The sequence below is a fragment of the Bombina bombina genome, chromosome 2, assembly GCF_027579735.1.
Source record: "Bombina bombina isolate aBomBom1 chromosome 2, aBomBom1.pri, whole genome shotgun sequence".
Classification (NCBI taxonomy): domain Eukaryota; kingdom Metazoa; phylum Chordata; class Amphibia; order Anura; family Bombinatoridae; genus Bombina; species Bombina bombina.
The window spans coordinates 35,895,858-35,917,160 of record NC_069500.1 but is presented as its reverse complement, the minus strand read 5'-3'; the positions used below and the strand labels follow the sequence as shown (position 1 = coordinate 35,917,160).

At 40.1% G+C, this 21,303-nt stretch overlaps 1 protein-coding gene across 1 annotated transcript in view; it reads right to left on the bottom strand.

Annotated features, from left to right (window-relative positions):
* UNC13B (unc-13 homolog B) overlaps nucleotides 1-21,303 on the bottom strand; it is a gene marked incomplete in the record, with an annotated part of 1,551,453 nt that overhangs the window by 1,318,505 nt on the left and 211,645 nt on the right.

Genomic DNA, 21,303 nt, shown 5'->3' with positions numbered 1-21,303 from the left:
ACGACTGTAATGACGCAGACACGCTAGGGTTGGCAATGGTAGGTGGTTGGCGGCTTCCGGTGGTGTAACCTAACAACGTGCGTCTCGTTCAGGATGACGTAATTGGAGCGCCGGGTACACACCGCTGTAGGCCAGGTGAACACGAGGTGAAGTAAATGTAATAATGATTTTATGGTGATAGGGGTATAAGTATTGAAATGATTTGTGCACACTGTATGTAAGTCTGAAGACGGGGGTGAAACCCAGAAACGTCACTTGTTACACAGTAAAAAAAAATTTTGTGGATTTAAACGTTGAGTGCCTGTCTTTTTCCTGGACTATATATATATATATATATATATATATATATATATATACACACATACATATACACACAAATACACACACACATTATATATATTATTATTTATAAAATATTTTACCAGGAAGGATACATTGCGATTTCTCTTGTTTTCAAGTGTGTATATATATATATGTGTGTGTGTGTGTGTGTTTAATCGTTTTTTCATAACTTACTGAAGAAATGGAAGCCATCGTGACCCTTAGAATATATGTACAGTTGATGCCAGTTTTTACAAAGTCTTCATTTAGGCCATGGCTATGCTAAAGCTATACTATAACATGTATAAAATCAGATGCTGTGCTTATAATTCAGACAGAGAAGTGTCTGCGCACAAGCTTCTTCTGTGTTGAACACAAACACAATTTCTGCAATAAGCAGCACCAGTACCTTTACAAAAGTTTCTGGAACCATGTCAAGTGGAAGAGACAAACTAGTAATGTTGTGTTTGTGTTCATGTTGAAATCTATGGAAATGAGGAAAACACATTAAAGGGACATTAAACCTAAAAAAATTATTTCATAATTCAGACAGAGAATAAAATTTTAAACAACATTCCAAATTACTTCTATTATCTAATTTGCTTCATTGTTTAGATATCCTTTGTTAAAGAAATAGCAATGTACACGGGTGAGCCAATCATATGAGGCATCTATGTTAAGCCACCAATCAGAAGCTACTGAGCCTATCTAGATATGCTTTTTAGGAAATAATATCAAGAGAATGAAGCAAATTAGATAATAGAAGTAAACTAGAAAGTTGTTTAAAATGGTATTCTCTATCTGAATCCTGAAAGAAAACATTTGGGTTTAATGTCCCTTTAAATACTAAATAAATGCTAGATAGAATGATGCATTAAAAGAAAAGATTAGCCTGAGAATAACATGTAGTCGTATTTTGTAAAGTTTCATTAGCTGTTTAAATATTAACAAAATAAGTGTACAGTTTTAGTGTCTATAAAACAATGAAAGCTGCCATGTTGTAACTTAGGTTAGCTTCTCTGCTGTGGCCAATTAGAGACAGTTTTAAATAGGTCACTAGAGTGTGCAGCCAATGGCTGTGTGGGATATAACAGTGTCCTGCACTTCCATTTCTAACAGGAACTGAAAAGCTCACAATTTCAGAATGGAATTACAGGAAAAGGGGACAAAATAAATATAAAAGTATATATGTGATTTATCATTTAATATTACCATCTCAAAGTGTTTATTGTCCCTTTAAGAAGGATTCCTTTTATAATAATTAAATCTTTATATTTTTTTTTTTTAAATTTTCACTTATAACTTCTTTTAGGGATCTTAGGTCTAGGAACAGCCTCCAATATCCATCTATTTTATTTACTAGAAAAAAAATTAAAAAGTAATACCACTGTGCATTATCCATGTATAGAAAAGTAATTTCTCTTTTCTATGCATCTACTGGGAGTGGTGAATATACAACACCTGGAAGATGTGACATATCTTAAGAACTCTAGCTAAAAACCTCTTGAAATGACATTAACCAAATGACAGTAAATTAAAACAGTACATTTGGGAATTATTGCGATTTAGGGCCTAATTATCTAAAGGTCTTGGGGCTGGCGAGGTTGTTAAAGAATGCTCGCAAGTACTTCAATTTCCCTGGTGGAATGATCTAACGCCGCTTTTTACCTTGAAAACAGGGTGTCACGCTAACGGGCGTATACTACAATTTCGTATGCCATGGGCACAATAAAATTCATATTTTAAAATTTTTACAAAATGAATAATTTAACTATTCAAACAAAAATATGCAAAAAAATTGTATTGCTATTGTGCTTCAAAAATCATAACAAAATTCTTCACCAAAAATCGTATTTTATCAAAAACATAAAATTTGTATATCAATTACACAGGAATAAAGCATAATAAATATGCAAAGTGTAAATCATAGTTTAAGAGCACTGGGTACGCAAAACACAAACAGAAATTTGTACAAAATACAAAGCGTAATTGTTTTGTTTTTTTTGGTAAAATGGGCTGAACACGGGCGTTCCATGGGTGTAAATGAAATAGTCTCTCTAATCCTAATCTCAGTGTAATTCGGTAAAGATTTTCACACTATAGATCTCACAAACTAATAGGTGGCGAGCTTTTCTCAAAACATTTAAAATACGTATAACCCTAATAGACATAACACATGCGTATGAAAAACATAATTTATGCTTACCTGATCAATTTATTTCTCTTGTGGTGTATCCAGTCCACGGATCTACCATTACTTGTGGGATATTCTCATTCCCAACAGGAAGTTGCAAGAGGATCACCCACAGCAGACCTGTCTATATAGCTCCTCTCCTAACTGCCACCTCCAGTCATTCGACCGAAGACAAGCAAGAGAAAGGAGAAACTATAGGGTGCAGTGGTGACTGTAGTTTAAAGTGAAAAAATACCTGCCTTAAAATGACAGGACGGGCCGTGGACTGGATACACCACAAGAGAAATAAATTTATCAGGTAAGCATAAATTATGTTTTCTCTTGTAAGGTGTATCCAGTCCACGGATCATCCATTACTTGTGGGATACCAATACCAAAGCTAAAGTACACGGATGAAGGGAGGGACAAGGCAGGTACTTAAACGGAAGGTACCACTGCCTGTAAAACCTTTCTCCCAAAAATAGCCTCCCAAGAAGCAAAAGTATCGAATTTATAGAATTTTGAAAAAGTATGAAGCGAAGACCAAGTCGCCGCCTTGCAAATCTGTTCAACAGAAGCCTCATTTTTAAAGGCCCAAGTGGAAGCCACAGCTCTAGTAGAATGAGCTGTAATCCTTTCAGGAGGCTGCTGGCCAGCAGTCTCATAAGCTAAGCGTATTATACTTCTTAGCCAAAGCGAAAGAGAAGTTGCAGAGGACTTTTGGCCTTTCCTCTGTCTAGAGTAGACAACAAACAAAGCAGATGTTTGACGAAAATCTTTAGTAGCTTGTAAATAAAACTTTAAAAGCACGAACCACGTCAAGATTGTGTAATAGACGTTCCTTCTTTGAAGAAGGATTAGGGCACAATGACAGAACAACAATCTCCTGATTGATATTCTTATTAGATACCACCTTAGGTAAAAACCCAGGTTTGGTACGTAAAACTACCTTATCTGCATGGAAGATCAGATAAGGGGAATCACATTGTAAGGCAGATAACTCGGAAACTCTACAAGCCGAGGAAATAGCTACCAAAAATAGAACTTTCTAAGATAAAAGCTTGATATCTATGGAATGAAGAGGTTCAAACGGAACCCCTTGAAGAACTTTAAGAACCAAATTTAAACTCCATGGCGGAGCCACAGGTTTAAACACAGGCTTGATTCTAACTAAAATCTGACAAAATGCCTGAACGTCTAGAACATCCGCCAGACGCTTGTGCAAAAGAATAGACAGAGCAGAAATCTGTCCCTTTAAGGAACAAGCTGACAATCTTTTTTCCAATCCTTCTTGGAGAAAAGATAATATCCTGTGAATCCTGGCTTTACTCCATGAGTAACCCTTGGATTCACACCAATAAAGATATTTAAGCCATATCTTATGATAGATTTTCCTGGTGACAGGCTTTCGTGCCTGAATTAAGGTATTAATGACTGACTCGGAGAAGCCACGCTTTGATAAAATCAAGCGTTCAATCTCCAGGCAGTCAGTCTCAGAGAAATTAGATTTGGATGGTTGAAAGGACCCTGAAGTAGAAGGTCCTGTCTCAGAGGCAGAGTCCATGGTGGAAAGGATGACATGTCCACTAGATCTGCATACCAAGTCCTGCGTGGCCACGCAGGTGCTATCAAGATCACCGATGCTCTCTTCTGCTTGATTTTGGCAATCAGACGAGGGAGCAGAGGAAACTGTGGAAACACATAAGCCAGGTTGAAGGACCAAGGCGCTGCTAGAGCATCTATCAGCGTCGCCTTGGGATCCCTGGACCTGGATCCGTAACAAGGAAGTTTGGCGTTCTGGTGAGACGCCATGAGATCCAGTTCTGGTTTGCCCCAACGATGAATCAATTGTGCAAACACCTCCGGATGGAGTTCCCACTCCCCCGGATGGAAAGTCTGATGACTTAGAAAATCCGCCTCCCAGTTCTCTACTCCTGGGATATGGATAGCTGATAGGTGGCAAGAGTGAATCTCTGCCCAACGAATTATCTTTGAAACTTCCAACATGGACCCGAGATAGCCACCAGAGAAGAGAATCCCTGGTCTCTTGATCCAGATTTAGTAGAGGGGACAAATCTGTGTAATCCCCATTCCACTGACTGAGCATGCAGAGTTGCAGCGGTCTGAGATGCAGACGGGCAAACGGCACTATGTCCATTGCCGCTACCATTAAGCCGATTACTTCCTTACACTGAGCCACCGAAGGGCGAGAAGTGGAATAAAGAACACGGCAAGAATTTAGAAGTTTTGATAACCTGGTGTCTGTCAGGTAAATCCTTATTTCTACAGAATCTATTAGAGTTCCCAGAAAGGAAACTCTTGTGAGAGGGGATAGAGAACTCTTTTCTTCGTTCACTTTCATAACCCAGGTAGTCTGAATAATACCGCTGACAGTGTATTATCCATGACTGCCGCCATGTCTTGTAAAGTAAATGCCATGGGCGCGCTAGATGTACTTGGCGCCTCTTGAGCGTGAGTCCCTTGAGCGGGATTTAAAGGTTCTGACACGTGGGGCGAGTTAGTCGGCATAACTTCCCCCTCGTCAGATTCCTCTGGTGATAAATTTTTTAAAGACAGAATATGGTCTTTATTACTTAAAGTGAAATCAGTACATTTGGTACACATTCTAAGAGGGGGTTCCACCATGGCTTCTAAACATAATGAACAAGGAGTTTCCTCTATGTCAGACATGTTTAAACAGACTAGCAATGAGACCAGCAAGCTTGGAAAACACTTTAAAGCAAGTTAACAAGCAAAAAAATAAAAACGGTACTGTGCCTTTAAGAAAAATAAAAAAGGTCAGAATTTGAAAAACAGTGAAAAAAAGCAGTAAATCAAACGAAATTTTTACAGTGTGTATAATAAGCTAACAGAGTATTGCAACCACTTGCAAATGGATGATTAACCCCTTAGTTTAAAAAACGGATCAAAAAAACAATATAGACGTTTTTTAACAGTCACAACAAACTGCCACAGCTCTGCTGTGGCCCTACCTTGCCATACAAACGACTTTGGGAAGCCTAAAAACCCTTTAGAGAGGTCCTATAGCATTCAGGAGGCAGCTGCAGGAAAACTGGATGTCTCTGTCTGTAAAAGTTACTGTGCACTTAGGCGTGAAATTAGGCCCCTCCCCTCATGTCTACACAGTGGGAGGCCTAAGGGGACTATTTCTAGGCAAATTTAAGCCAGCCATGTGGAAAAACTAGAATAAAGTTTTATCACCAAAAAATATATAAAAACGTTTAAGCACTCCCAGCAAACGTCTTATATGACAGGAATTGAAAAATAATAAGAGCATTACCTCTAACAGTAAGCATGATACTAGTCGCTATTAAATCACTGTAATCATGCTTACCTTAAATAAATCTGGTATCAGCAGCATTTTCTAGCCTTTACATTCCTCTAGAAAAAAATTAAACTGCACATACCTCACAGCAGGATAACCTGCACGCCATTCCCCAGCTGAAGTTACCTCTCTCTTCAGTTATGTGTGAGAACAGCAATGGATCTTAGTTACAACCTGCTAAGATCATTAGAGACCACAGGCAGATTCTTCTTCTATTTTCTGCCTGGGACCAAAATAGTACAACTCCGGTACCATTTAAAAATAACAAACTTTTGAATTGAAGAAAAAACAACTACATTTCACCACATCTCTCTTACTGCTTCCATGCTTGTCGAGAGTTGCAAGAGAATGACTGGAGGTGGCAGTTATGGGAGGAGCTATATAGACAGCGCTGCTGTGGGTGATCCTCTTGCAACTTCCTGTTGGGAATGAGAATATCTCACAAGTAATGGATGATCCGTGGACTGGATACACCTTACAAGAGAAATATAGTCTATTGTAAGATGCTACTTGCAGAAAGTAGCCTAATGTGATTTATATTGGCTGCAGGATTTACTTTTTAAAGTGCGCCCCTGCTCATTGCCAACTTGGCTCCATTTTTTTTTACGATAATTCCACCAGGGTACCCTGTACAAGGATCGTCGAGAAAAAAAACAGGTCTGATCTGGCGCTGCTTAGATCGTCGGAGCCTTAGCGTGTGAAAAAGAGGACAGTTAGACACGTCCTCTACCTTTGGCCTACATCTCTGGTTTCCAATCTTGTGAACAAAATGTTTTTTTGGAGACAGAAAAACATGCAATAGACATAACTAAGTTTGAGGGGATCTGTTAGGAAAGCTGTTAGTTATGCCCATTCACTTTAAATTATAAGGGGTCTCTCCTGGTGAGTATTAGGTAGGTGAGCAAAGATATAAACTACTTAATCAATTAGTTATATAGCTTTAGTTGAATATGCAAAAGTGAATGAAAGGTGCACAAAGTAAACCGAGGAATTTAACACCACACACTAAAAATAAATGGCTGCTTGTCATAAAACCAGCCACTACAGCTAAACTAACTCACCGGATTTATGTGCAGTGTTCTCCCTTTAATACAATTATTACAATGCTCATTTGGCAGGAGGGAGTGAAACATTTACTTTTACACTGTTCTGAAGAGAAGTCACATTTTACACTTTATAGACCGATGATGCCCAACTTTTTCAAACAAATGGTCACATTGGCATTTTTCCCTGCTTGGAAGGCTAACTGATAATTTTAGAAACAGTACTAAATCACCATACGTTATATACATGGTACAGGTAGAAAACCCTTTACATAACTGCTTGGGATCGGAAAAGGTTTGGATTTTGGAATATTTGTATCTGTAAAACGGGACAGTTTGGACCAAGCGTAAACAACAATATCTTATGTCATTTAGGCAATATGTATGTCTTAAGCTGTATTAGGACATATAACCTAAAGGTAGTTTTATATAGTAATCAGAAAGGTAATATTTGTCTTTTTAAATAAATATAGACTATTATTTGCATTTTAGAAAACAAAAACCAACAAAATACAAAAGGCAGAGACGTTTGTGACTTACAGGTGATGGTGAAAATAGTAATTTTTGATAATTTTATTTTTAAAAAAATAAAAAAAAATTGTTTTTCAGAATAGGTTTGGATTTTAGATCTCCGAATTTAGGGATTTGTACCTGTATATGACCACCAAGAAATAAGAACACATGAAGGGTATCAAATTTTGTTTTTATTTTGATACCTTTTTTATTTTGGTCTACCAATGAAAACCATTCATTTTTTGTCAACATAAAAAGAGCTTTGAAGGAATTACAGTTTTAAGTAGCCATGTAGTCACAGAAATAAATTGTAAAATTACAGGAAAGAAAATAAATTATAAAAAGATTAAATTATCACATTCCACTAAAACCTTTAGCTTTCTAACTTCAGAAAAATGTGTTCATTGGTATCTTCTAAGTCCCAACATGTTTATATTTTTTATTAATTTTGATAATTTTACGGTCTTTATCTGCAGCTATGTTTTGTATATCAAGTTTTAAATGATGCAATGGGGTAACTCATTTATTATAGCAACACTGCCTCAAAACTAAATATATTTTTAACCCCTTAACCGAATCTGATATACTGTGTGTATATAGAAACAGAGACAGACAGACAGACAGATAGACAGATAGACAGACAGAGACACATATATACACATACTTCTTGCGGTACTTTGCTCATCGTACTGCAAGACGTATATATACGTCTGAGCATCAGGAAGCTCCAGCAGTCTCGGCTGTTAAGTTAAAGCTGAGAGCTGGAGTTCCTGAAGCCTGATCGTTGCTGTAATGATTGTTGCTGGTGAAGGTTGGAGCGGGATGTGGGTGGGCAGCCGAGCAGTGGAGGGGGAAGGGAGGGAAAGGGAGTGGGAGGGCCCTATGCTACAGAAAGAAAAAAATAAAAAGGGACAGGGAGGGATGGGGCAGCTACACTACAGAAAATAATTTTAAAAATACAAAGTAAATTAAAAAAAAAGGGTGGGTGGGAAAGAGAACAAAGAAAATTTGATACATGAGTAAATTAGGAAAGTGATTAAAATGTCATGCTCTATCTGAATCATAAAAGACAAAAATTTGGGTTTAATATCCTTTAAGATGGGGTTGACCAGTGGGGGGTGGGGGAGGAAAGTGAACTGTTTGGGATGGATCAGGTGCTACCTAATTAACCCCTTCACTGCCAAATAGGTCTGCTATTTCTGAACAAAGGGGATCCCAGAGAAGTTTTATCACCATTTGTGCCATGATTGCACAAGCAGTATGGAAATACTTTCAGTGAGACACCTAACGTTTGTGAAAAATGTACTATTTTTTATGTGATCGCATTTGGCAGTGAAATGATAGCATGAAATATACCAAAATTTGCCTAGATCAATACCTTGGGTTGTCTACTTAAAAAAGAAAATTTATGCTTACCTGATAAATTTGTTTCTTTTTAGACACAATGAGTCCACGGATTTCTTCCTTAATTGTGGGATATTCACCTCCTGGTCAAAGAGCACCACAACAGAGCTGCTATATATAGCTCCTCCCTTCCCTCCCACTCCAGTCATTCGACCGAAGTTTAGGAAGAGAAAGAAAGGCCGTGGACTCATCGTGTCTAAAAAGAAACAAATTTATCAAGTACGCATAAATTTTCTTTTCTTTTTAAAGACACAATGAGTCCACTGATTTCATCCTTACTTGTGGGATACAATACCAAAGCTAGAGTACACGGATGATAAGGGAGGGACAAGACAGAAGGCACCACTGCTTGAAGAACCTTTCTCCCAAAAACAGCCTCAGCCGAGACAAAAGTATCGAATTTGTAAAATTTAGAAAAAGTGTGAAAGGAGGACCAAGTTGCAGCCTTGCAAATCTGTTCTACAGAAACTTCATTTTTTTTTTTTTAAATATTTTTATTGAGGTTGTAAGAAAAGTTACGTAACATATTCATCCTATAACAGGAATAGCAAAATTCTGAAAGATACATCCTTATTACATAAACCTAGTCCTAAACCAAAGATGTGATGGCCCCTGGAATAAATTCTGTGTGCCTTTGTAGAAGAATGAGTACAATAATCATGGAAAATACATCTATGTCCCATATTCATTACTCCCTTGCAGGAAGGGAGATGATTGCAATGAAGAAAAGGCATATGTGACTGCTATAGGTAGCCATGCAGAACAGGGATGTCAGGATAGAAAAATATGTTTGTGGACATAATAAAGGAACCTCAGTTTTATATTTTATAAATAAGAGATGTGGCACACGTCTTACCGAGAAGAGAATTTATAGGGTTATTTGGTTGAATAGAATTGAGGAAAGCGTGGGATAGTATTAGTTTGGTCGCTCTCTGACCAAATTGTTCAATAAGGGGAGTGCAGCGTGCAAGAGCCACTCTTATTAAGTAGGAAGGGGAATGAGGGGAGGAGCTACCTAGAATGCCAAATTATTAATGTGGGTGGGTCTATCGGAGGGGATATCATATAGTTACAGGTATGGGTTTAGAAGTAGTAATGTGCTATTTAGGCGATTGCTGGGGAGGTACACGGGGATAATTATACGGTTTAATGAGATAGGGAGGCCGGAGCCTAAGGCACTATGAGCTATTCAAAGTGGGTAGGGCACCTAAACAAACTATTTGTAAATATATCTTTCTCAAACTACCTATGGTGCCGAATATAGTGAGGGGTTTTAAGAAACAAGTAAGTTGTAAGTCTCCCATATGGAGGCTAAACATGAACTATAAGCTTGGCGGCAATTGGTGACTTGGTATCTGTGAAAGATCCATAATATAAATAAATGGTGTAAATCTCACAAAACACAATAATATGGTTAACAAGCTGACAGACCTCTTGAACTGTGTAAATACCCTAGGGCCCAAGACATTTGGTGTCGGAAGTGATAATTCTCATAAGTTGAGAAGGGACTGAGTTTCTGTAGCAAGCCCAGGTCTATATATCTATTGCCAGGTAGTTGTCCATATGTGGCATTACGCCTTTATAACTGAAACTAAGGCTTTAAAAAGAGAGACAGTGTAAAACATGAGAGGAGCAAGTAAGATAATAAATAAGCACAGTGACCAACACATAGCAATTATTCCATCAGAAGCTTATACCATGGGCTAAATAACAAATAGATGAGAGATACCCTTTTACCATACAAGCCAACAAACAGGTAAATATAATATAGTGCTCAAGATTACCGTAAGTATAAGAAAGGTGTGTAATTGAGAGTACAATTATTTAACAGTAGCAAGCAATGGCGGTCAGCAATGACATAAGTATATAGGGTAGGAAGAAATAAACCTTCTCACTATATAGAAGAGTAGGAGTAGCTCCTGCCAAAGTTATGTGCGAGGGGGGTTATTAAAGTATATGGATTGCAGAGGGCTGCGGCATGAACCCCTCTCCTAGGGAAATGCCAGCTATAGGCGATGTGGGTAAAAGGGATATGGGTATGACCCGCAGGCAAGAAGTACCGGCGGGAAAGGGAGAAGAGGGGCTCAACAAGGACCAGTATTTTGTCCAAAAAATAATTTCCGCATAGGGAGTATAATTAGAGGCATAATTGACATAAGACCTACAATGCATTACACGTATATATATATTATAATAAGGAAAGGATTGCATGCTAGAATTTATGATGGAAAGCTCAGCAGTTTACATAAACCTATTCCCATGTAACAAGGTCTCACGATATGATGGAGGTAGAACAAGGATAATAAACTGCCTAATATAATGAATATAATGTGAGAAAGTGTAACCAGCTATTATGAGTCACCAACATATAGTGTAACGTGTTTGAAACATTTGAGGCATATATAATAAAAATAGAGCAAAATAGAAATAAGGATAACAAATAACAGAGCTTATAGTAGAGCTGAACTAGGAGCGGTGTTTACATAAGCTGACTGTCGCAATAACCCCATTCACAAAACATAGTATTTTACAAGGGAATATGCTCAGGTACATAAGGGAGTTTAACTAATGTCACATCTGATCTTATGCTGCAAGCTACAAATTAATATCCAAAAGTTGTAGTTAGTAGAGTTGGACTGCAGATCCAGAAGCTTCATTTTTGAATGCCCATGAGGAAGCAACAGCCCTAGTGGAATGAGCCGTAACTCTTTCAGGAGGCTGCTGTCCAGCAGTCTCATATGCAAAACGGATGATACTCTTCAACCAAAAAGAAAGAGAGGTAGCCGTAGCTTTCTGACCCTTACGTTTCCCAGAGAAAACGACAAACAAAAAAAAGACGACTGACGAAAGTCCTTAGTCGCTTTTAAATAAAATTACAAAGCACGGACCACGTCTAAATTGTGTAAAAGACGTTCCTTTTGAGAAGAAGGATTAGGACACAGGGAAGGAACAACAATCTCTTGATTAATGTTCCTGCTTGAGACAACCTTAGGAAGGAACCCTAGGTTAATATGTAAAACTAACTTATTTGAATGAAAAATAAGGTAAGGAAAATTGAATTGTAACGCCGAAAGTTCAGACACTCTTGGAGCTGAAGAAATGGCAAAAAGAAATAAAACTTTCCAAGATAACAACTTAACATCTAAGGAATGTATAGGCTCAAATGGAACCCCTTGAAGAACTTTGAGAACTAAATTCAGACTCCATGGAGGAGTAATTGGTCTAAAACACAGGCCTGATTCTAACCAAAGCCTGACAAAAGGATTGAACGTCTGGGACATCTGCCAGACGTTTTTGTAAAAAATAGATAAGGCAGTGATCTGACCCTTTAGGGAACTTGCCGATAAACCCTTCTCCAATCCTTCTTGGAGAAAAGATAAAATTCTGGGAATCCTAACTCTACTTCACGAGTAGCTTTTGGATTCACACCAAAGATATTTACGCCATATCTTGTGGTAAATTCTCCTAGTCATAGGTTTACGAGCCTGGATCATAGTCTCTATGACCGAATCAGAAAACCCCCGCTTGGATAGGATTAAGCATTCAATCACCAAGCAGTCAGCTTCAGAGAAACTAGATTTGGGGAAGGAAATACCCTTGAATGAGAAGGTCCTTCCTCAACGGAAGTCCCCAAGGTGGTAATGGTGACATGTCGACCAGATCGGCATACCAAATCCTGCGAGGCCACGCAGGAGCAATGTGGAACACTGATGCCCTCTCCTGTTTGATTTTGGCAAAGACTCGAGGAAGAAGCGCAAATGGAGAAAAATAGGTATGCAAGATTGAAGGACCAAGGAACCGCCAGAGCATCTATCAGTTCTGCCTGAGGATCCCTGGACCTCGACCCGTATCTCGGGAGCTTGGCATTCTGACGAGATGCCATAAGATCCAACTCCGACCGACCCCATTTGAGAATCAGGTTGGAAAACACTTCCGGGTGGAGTTCCCACTCTCCCGGATGAAAAGTCTATCTGTTCAGAAAGTCTGCTTCCCAATTGACCACCCCTGGGATATAGATCGCTGACAGATGGCAAGAGTGGGCCTCCGCTCACTGGATTATCTTTGCTACCTCGGTCATAGCTAAGGATCTCCTCGTTCCTCCTTGATGATTAATGTAAGCCACTGTTGCTATGTTGTCCGTCTGAAAGATGATGAACTGGGTCGAGGCCAACTGAGGCCAGGCCTGAAGAGCATTGAAGATCGCTCTCAGTTCCAGAATGTTAATAGGAAGCCCAAACTCCCTCAGCCCTTAGGGAGCCCCGGACTGCTCCCCACCCTAGAAGACTGGCGTCTATACAAACACCCAAGATGGTCTGCGAAAGCAGGTTCCCTGGGAGAGATGATCCAGAGAGAACCACCACTGAATAGAATCCCTTGTCTCCTGCTCCTAGTAGAATTTGAGGAGACAAATCTGTATAATCTCCGATCCGTTGCCTGAACATGTTTAACTGCAGAGGTCTGAGATGGAACCGAACAAACGGGATGATATCTACCATCAGCCCGATTACCTCCATGCACTGAACCACTAAAGGCCGAGGAATGGACTAAATGACTAAACAAGTATCGATACTCTCTGATTTCCTGACATACTGTCAGAAAAATCTTCATTGATATGGAATCTATAATTTATCCCAAGAAGTTTCCCTTATGCATGAGACTAAGGAATTCCTTTCCAAATTTTCCTTCCACTCGTAAGACCACGGGAAGGATAACACCAAGTCCGTGTAAAATCCTGCTAGCTGTAAGGATGGCGCCTGGACTAGAATGTCGTCCAGATAGGACTCCACTGCAATGTCCCGTACCGAAGCACCGCCAACAGCACTCCCAGAGCACTTGTGAAAACTCTGAGAGCTGAGGCAAGACCGAAAGAAAGAGCCACGAACTGGAAGGGTATGTCCAACTTGTGAATGGCACATGAAAGTATATGTCCTTTAAATCCACTGTTGTATAAATTGACCCTCTTGGATCAATCAAGGAAAGGATGGAATGAATAGTTGCCATTTTGAAGGACGGTACATTAACCCCTTGAGTGCTAATGACGGCTCAGAGCCGTCACTATCACTCTCCCACTTTGAGGGAGATCTTGGGGCTCCCACTGGCTCCTACCCCGGCGATCGGGCCTGCATAGTGACAGGCATCGCCGGGGCTTCACGTTACGTGCGGTGACGTCACACGCAATGATGTGATGACGTCACCGCACAACTTTATTTAACATTAACAATGTTAAATATAGGAGCAGGGGGCATGCTGCTTAGAAGCCTGTATCTCAGGCATCTAAGCAGCTACAGACCCCCAAGACCCACCGTTGGAAAGGTAATCGCCTAACCTTTCTAACAGTATAAGTCTTGGGGATCTGAAATAACAGAGAAAACTGAAACCTATACTCCCATCTTGATAACTTGAGAGAAGGAATTTGAAATAAAGGAATTAGCCCATTTGAAAGCCTTTATCCTGTCCTGGATTTTATCCAGAGGAGTTTCTGACTTAAAAACCTCAGACAACTCATCAAACCAAAATGCCGTCGCCCTAGTGACGGTAATAAAGCACACAGCTGAATGTCATTGTAAGCCCTGGAGTACATCCCCTCCTAATCTTCGTCTATAGGACCTTTGAAACAACCAACAAGCAAAGCTAAAAACTACTCCTTTAACCCTAGGAAATGTCTACCCAGCCTCCTTAGCTGAGATGGTTATGGGAAAACATCTCCTTAAATATAGGAAATGCAGTCTTTTCCATTCCTATAACTTACTGGACGTACTAGAATAAATTACACCAGTATAGTCGGAGTCGTCCAGGGTAGTTAAAACCGAAAATAATTCCTCAAGTAATATTAGCTTCCACTTGGGAAAAACATAGAATGCATGAGATGCAGGAAAAAACTCTGGACAGAGTATGAGAGGAAGCGCAGGGCACTGCATGTGGGCCCTAATATTTTGTGGACACTGTAGGAACGTGGCATAAAGTGACCATTGTCAACATACTCCCAAATAGCAAATACCTTAAAAGGAGAAGGTTTAGAAAAAAGAAAGAGTGTAATTTTTAAATAAAAATTAACACAAAATAAATGTTACTGTCTCTTTAAATTTTAAAATAAACTTCTTATTTCTGTTGTGCAGAAACAATCCAATTAGAATGTTAACATTGCTGTTAATAGACATCGCTATGTACATTAAAGAAGCAATGTCTTGTGCAACAATTCCATATGAAATGTGCAAGGAACCGCAGAGCACTGCATGTGGGCCATACAAATATTTGGGACACTATAGAAGAAATGTGTGGCATGGATTGACCGGTGTCAACAGACTCCTAACAGCAATCGCTTTAGGAGCAGTATATATAATAAAAATTGACACATAAAAAACATTACTGTTTCTTTAAATGTTAAAGTAACATTATCTTTTGTGTGCTTTTGTAGCATTCTAAGTCACAAAGGAAGAACTAAACAAAACAACTGAAATTATTATAATAAAAAACATAATTTATGCTTACCTGATAAATTTATTTCTCTTGTAGTGTATCCAGTCCACGGATCATCCATTACTTTTGGGATATTAACTCCTCCCCAACAGGAAGTGCAAGAGGATTCACCCAGCAGAGCTGCTATATAGCTCCTCCCCTAACTGCCATTACCAGTCATTCGACCGAAAACATGCAGAGAAAGGAAAACCATAGGGTGCAGTGGTGACTGTAGTTTAATGGAAAAATTACCTGCCTTAAAGTGACAGGGCGGGCCGTGGACTGGATACACTACAAGAGAAATAAATTTATCAGGTAAGCATAAATTATGTTTTCTCTTGTTAAGTGTATCCAGTCCACGGATCATCCATTACTTATGGGATACCAATACCAAAGCTAAAGTACACGGATGACGGGAGGGACAGGCAGGCTCTTTATACGGAAGGAACCACTGCCTGAAGAACCTTTCTCCCAAAAACAGCCTCCGAAGAAGCAAAAGTGTCAAATTTGTAAAATTTGGAAAAAGTATGAAGAGAAGACCAAGTTGCAGCCTTGCAAATCTGTTCAACAGAAGCCTCATTCTTAAAGGCCCAAGTGGAAGCCACAGCTCTAGTAGAATGTGCTGTAATTCTTTCAGGAGGCTGCTGTCCAGCAGTCTCATAGGCTAACCGTATTATGCTACGAAGCCAAAAGGAGAGAGAGGTAGCCGAAGCTTTTTGACCTCTCCTCTGACCAGAACAAACGACAAACAGGGAAGACGTTTGTCGAAAATCCTTAGTTGCCTGTAGATAAAATTTCAGGGCACGGACTACATCTAGATTGTGTAGCAGACGTTCCTTTTTCGAAGAAGGATTAGGACACAAAGATGGAACCACAATCTCTTGAATGATATTCCTGTTAGTGACCACCTTAGGTAGGAACCCAGGTTTAGTACGCAGAACTACCTTGTCTGAATGAAAAATCAGATAAGGAGAATCACAATGTAAGGCAGATAACTCAGAGACTCTTCGAGCCGAGGAAATCGCCATTAAAGAACAGAACTTTCCAAAATAACAACTTGATATCAATGGAATGAAGGGGTTCAAACGGAACCCCCTGTAAAACATTAAGAACTAAGTTCAAACTCCATGGTGGAGCAACAGTTTTAAACACAGGCTTGATCCTAGCTAAAGCCTGACAAAAAGCTTGAACGTCCGGAACTTCTGACAGACGTTTGTGTAAAAGAATGGACAGAGCTGAAATCTGTCCCTTTAAGGAACTAGCGGATAAACCCTTTTCTAAACCTTCTTGTAGAAAAGACAATATCCTTGGAATCCTAACCTTACTCCATGAGTAACTCTTGGATTCGCACCAATATAAGTATTTGCGCCATATCTTATGGTAAATCTTTCTGGTAACAGGCTTCCTAGCCTGTATTAAGGTATCAATAACTGACTCAGAAAAACCACGTTTTGATAAAATCAAGCGTTCAATTTCCAAGCAGTCAGCTTCAGAGAAATTAGATTTTGATGTTTGAAGGGACCCTGGATCAGAAGGTCCTGTTTCAGAGGTAGCGACCAAGGTGGACAGGATGACATGTCCACTAGATCTGCATACCAAGTCCTGCGTGGCCATGCAGGCGCTATTAGAATCACTGATGCTCTCTCCTGTTTGATTCTGGCAATCAATCGAGGTAGCATCGGGAAGGGTGGAAACACATAAGCCATCCCGAAGGTCCAAGGTGCTGTCAAAGCATCTATCAGAACCGCTCCCGGATCCCTGGATATGGACCCGTAACGAGGAAGCTTGGCGTTCTGTCGAGACGCCATGAGATCTATCTCTGGTTTGCCCCAACGTCAAAGTATTTGGGCAAAGACCTCCGGATGAAGTTCCCACTCCCCCGGATGAAAAGTCTGACGACTTAAGAAATCCGCCTCCCAGTTCTCCACTCCCGGGATGTGGATTGCTGACAGGTGGCAAGAGTGAGACTCTGCCCAGCGAATTATCTTTGATACTTCCATCATTGCTAGGGAGCTTCTTGTCCCTCCCTGATGGTTGATGTAAGCTACAGTCGTGATGTTGTCCGACTGAAACCTGATGAACCCCCGAGTTGTTAACTGGGGCCAAGCCAGAAGGGCATTGAGAACTGCTCTCAATTCCAGAATGTATGAGACTTGGCAGTTTGAAAGCTTGTATCAGAATGTCGTCTAGGTACGGAGCTACCGCAATTCCTCGCGGTCTTAGTACCGCCAGAAGAGCACCCAGAACCTTTGTGAAGATTCTCGGAGCCGTAGCCAATCCGAATGGAAGAGCTACAAACTGGTAATGCCTGTCTAGAAAGGCAAACCTTAGATACCGGTAATGATCTTTGTGAATCGGTATGTGAAGGTAAGCATCCTTTAAATCCACTGTGGTCATGTACTGACCCTTTTGGATCATGGGTAAAATTGTCCGAATAGTTTCCATTTTGAACGATGGAACTCTTAGGAATTTGTTTAGGATCTTTAAATCCAAGATTGGCCTGAAAGTTCCCTCTTTTTTGGGAACCACAAACAGATTTGAGTAAAACCCTTGTCCTTGTTCCGACCGCGGAACCGGATGGATCACTCCCATTAATAAAAGATCTTGTACGCAGCGTAGAAACGCCTCTTTCTTTATTTGGTTTGTTGACAACCTTGACAGATGAAATCTCCCTCTTGGGGGAGAGAATTTGAAGTCTAGAAGGTATCCCTGAGATATGATCTCTAACGCCCAGGGATCCTGGACATCTCTTGCCCAAGCCTGGGCAAAGAGAGAAAGTCTGCCCCCCACTAGATCCGTTCCCGGATCGGGGGCCCTCGATTCATGCTGTCTTAGGGGCAGCAGCAGGTTTCCTGGCCTGCTTGCCCTTGTTCCAGGACTGGTTAGGTCTCCAGCCTTGTCTGTAGCGAGCAACAGCTCCTTCCTGTTTTGGTGCAGAGGAAGTTGATGCTGCTCCTGCTTTGAAATTACGAAAGGAACGAAAATTAGACTGTCTAGCCTTAGGTTTGGCTCTGTCTTGAGGCAGGGCATGGCCTTTACCTCCTGTAATGTCAGCGATAATTTCTTTCAACCCGGGCCCGAATAAGGTCTGCCCTTTGAAAGGTATATTAAGCAATTTAGATTTAGAAGTAACGTCAGCTGACCAGGATTTTAGCCACAGTGCTCTGCGTGCCTGAATGGCGAATCCGGAATTCTTAGCCGTAAGTTTAGTTAAATGTACTACGGCATCTGAAATAAATGAGTTAGCTAACTTAAGGGCTTTAAGCTTGTGTGTAATCTCATCTAATGGAGCTGATTCAAGTGTCTCTTCCAGAGACTCAAACCAAAATGCTGCTGCAGCCGTGACAGGCGCAATGCATGCAAGAGGTTGCAATATAAAACCTTGTTGAACAAACATTTTCTTAAGGTAACCCTCTAACTTTTTATCCATTGGATCTGAAAAGGCACAGCTATCCTCCACCGGGATAGTGGTACGCTTAGCTAAAGTAGAAACTGCTCCCTCCACCTTAGGGACCGTTTGCCATAAGTCCCGTGTGGTGGCGTCTATTGGAAACATCTTTCTAAATATCGGAGGGGGTGAGAACGGCACACCGGGTCTATCCCACTCCTTAGTAACAATTTCAGTAAGTCTCTTAGGTATAGGAAAAACGTCAGTACTCGCCGGTACCGCAAAATATTTATCCAACCTACACATTTTCTCTGGTATTGCAACTGTGTTACAATCATTCAGAGCCGCTAACACCTCCCCTAGTAATACACGGAGGTTTTCCAGCTTAAATTTAAAATTTGAAATATCTGAATCCAGTTTGTTTGGATCAGAACCGTCACCCGCAGAATGAAGCTCTCCGTCCTCATGTTCTGCAAATTGTGACGCAGTGTCTGACATGGCCCTAATATTATCAGCGCACTCTGTTCTCACCCCAGAGTGATCACGCTTACCTCTTAGTTCTGGTAATTTAGCCAAAACTTCAGTCATAACAGTAGCCATATCCTGTAATGTGATTTGTAATGGCCGCCCAGATGTACTCGGCGCTACAATATCACGCACCTCCCGAGCGGGAGATGCAGGTACTGACACGTGAGGCGAGTTAGTCGGCATAACTCTCCCCTCGTTGTTTGGTGAAATATGTTCAATTTGTACAGATTGACTTTTATTTAAAGTAGCATCAATACAGTTAGTACATAAATTTCTATTGGGCTCCACTTTGGCTTTAGCACATATAGCACAGATATCTTCCTCTGAATCAGACATGTTTAACACACTAGCAAATAAACTAGCAACTTGGAAATACTTTTCAAGTAATTTACTATAATATGAAAACGTACTGTGCCTATAAGAAGCACAGAAAAAGTTATGACAGTTGAAAATTAATAAACTGAAAAGTTATAGCATCAAATCTTTGTAAAAAACACAATTTTAGCAAAGGATTGCTCCCATTAGCAAAGGATAACTAACCCTGATAGCCTCCCCCTCACACATAACAGTGAGAGAGATCAGTAAACTGTCATAAATTAAATAAAACGACTGCCAAGTGGAAAAAAATAGTGCCCAAAACATTTTTTCACCCAGTACCTCAGAAAATTAAACGATTTTACATGCCAGCAAAAAACGTTTAACATTAATAAATTGAGTGTTATTAAAAAGCCTGTTGCTAGTCCCTGCAAATTAGGCTAAAGTTTTATGCATACAGTATAATTCCAGTGAAGTGCCATTCCCCAGAATACTGAAGTGTAAAATATACATACATGACAGCCTGATACCAGTTGCTGCTACTGCATTTAAGGCTGAGTTTACATTATATCGGTATGGCAGAATTTTCTCATCAATTCCATTGTCAGAAAATAATAAGCTGCTACATACCTCTTTGCAGATTAATCTGCCCGCTGTCCCCTGATCTGAAGTTTACCTCTCCTCAGATGGCCGAGAAACAGCAATATGATCTTAACTACTCCGGCTAAAATCATAGAAAAACTCAGGTAGATTCTTCTTCAAATTCTACCAGAGAAGGAATAACACACTCCGGTGCTATTATAAAATAACAAACTTTTGATTGAAGGTATGAAACTAAGTATAATCACCACAGTCCTCTCACACATCCTATCTATTCGTTGGGTGCAAGAGAATGACTGGTAATGGCAGTTAGGGGAGGAGCTATATAGCAGCTCTGCTGGGTGAATCCTCTTGCACTTCCTGTTGGGGAGGAGTTAATATCCCAAAAGTAATGGATGATCCGTGGACTGGATACACTTAACAAGAGAAATAACAGATAAAAAAACTTTACTGTCCCTTTAAATTTTAAAAGCAACATTATTTTTTGTGTGCTTTTCTCTTAAATTTCAAACTGTCACCTTATCATTATGCGTGCAGGATTGAAATAAATCAGTAAGCAAACATTTTCAGGACCTACTGAACCTCAGCTATTGTGCTGAGGTGCCTATGTGTCCAAGTTATAACCATAACAATCAGAAACTTTTTAAAACGTTGGACATTTTCATTAATAAACGATTTACTTAGGTCTAATACTGAGCGTTTCAAAGTTGTGTTAAAAGCTCTGCCCTCCGGTATCGTAATGGAGGTGGAGAGCGCAACCAACAAAGGCTCGGCATAGCTCCGCCCCTCGTGGGCGTGACAGGACTCAATCTCCTGGTCGCCATTAAGATCTTATAGATCGGACACCAGGAGACATAATAACTAAGCCAAATGTAAAAAATTGAAGCCGAGTATGCTACCGCATGTCAGGTAGCTCTAGCTCCCACAATAGTGACCCAAAATACTTCTTTCTGAAACTCTATAATAACCTCCCAATTGATTTCCTGAGAAACGCCACATAAATTCTCTTAAGCCCCAGTGCTTGCCAAAAAAAAACTGTGCTGTCGTAGGATTTGCTCCCCTATATAAGTCTAGGAGGATAGCGTCCTAATACAAGAGATCTATCTCATCAAGTGCCCCACTTCCTCTGAGGTTCCCAGACCCAGAATAAAAAGTTGGCACTTACCTTTAACATCAGCCCGACAGCAGGGCAGCTCAACAGGTTTAGGAGGTCCTC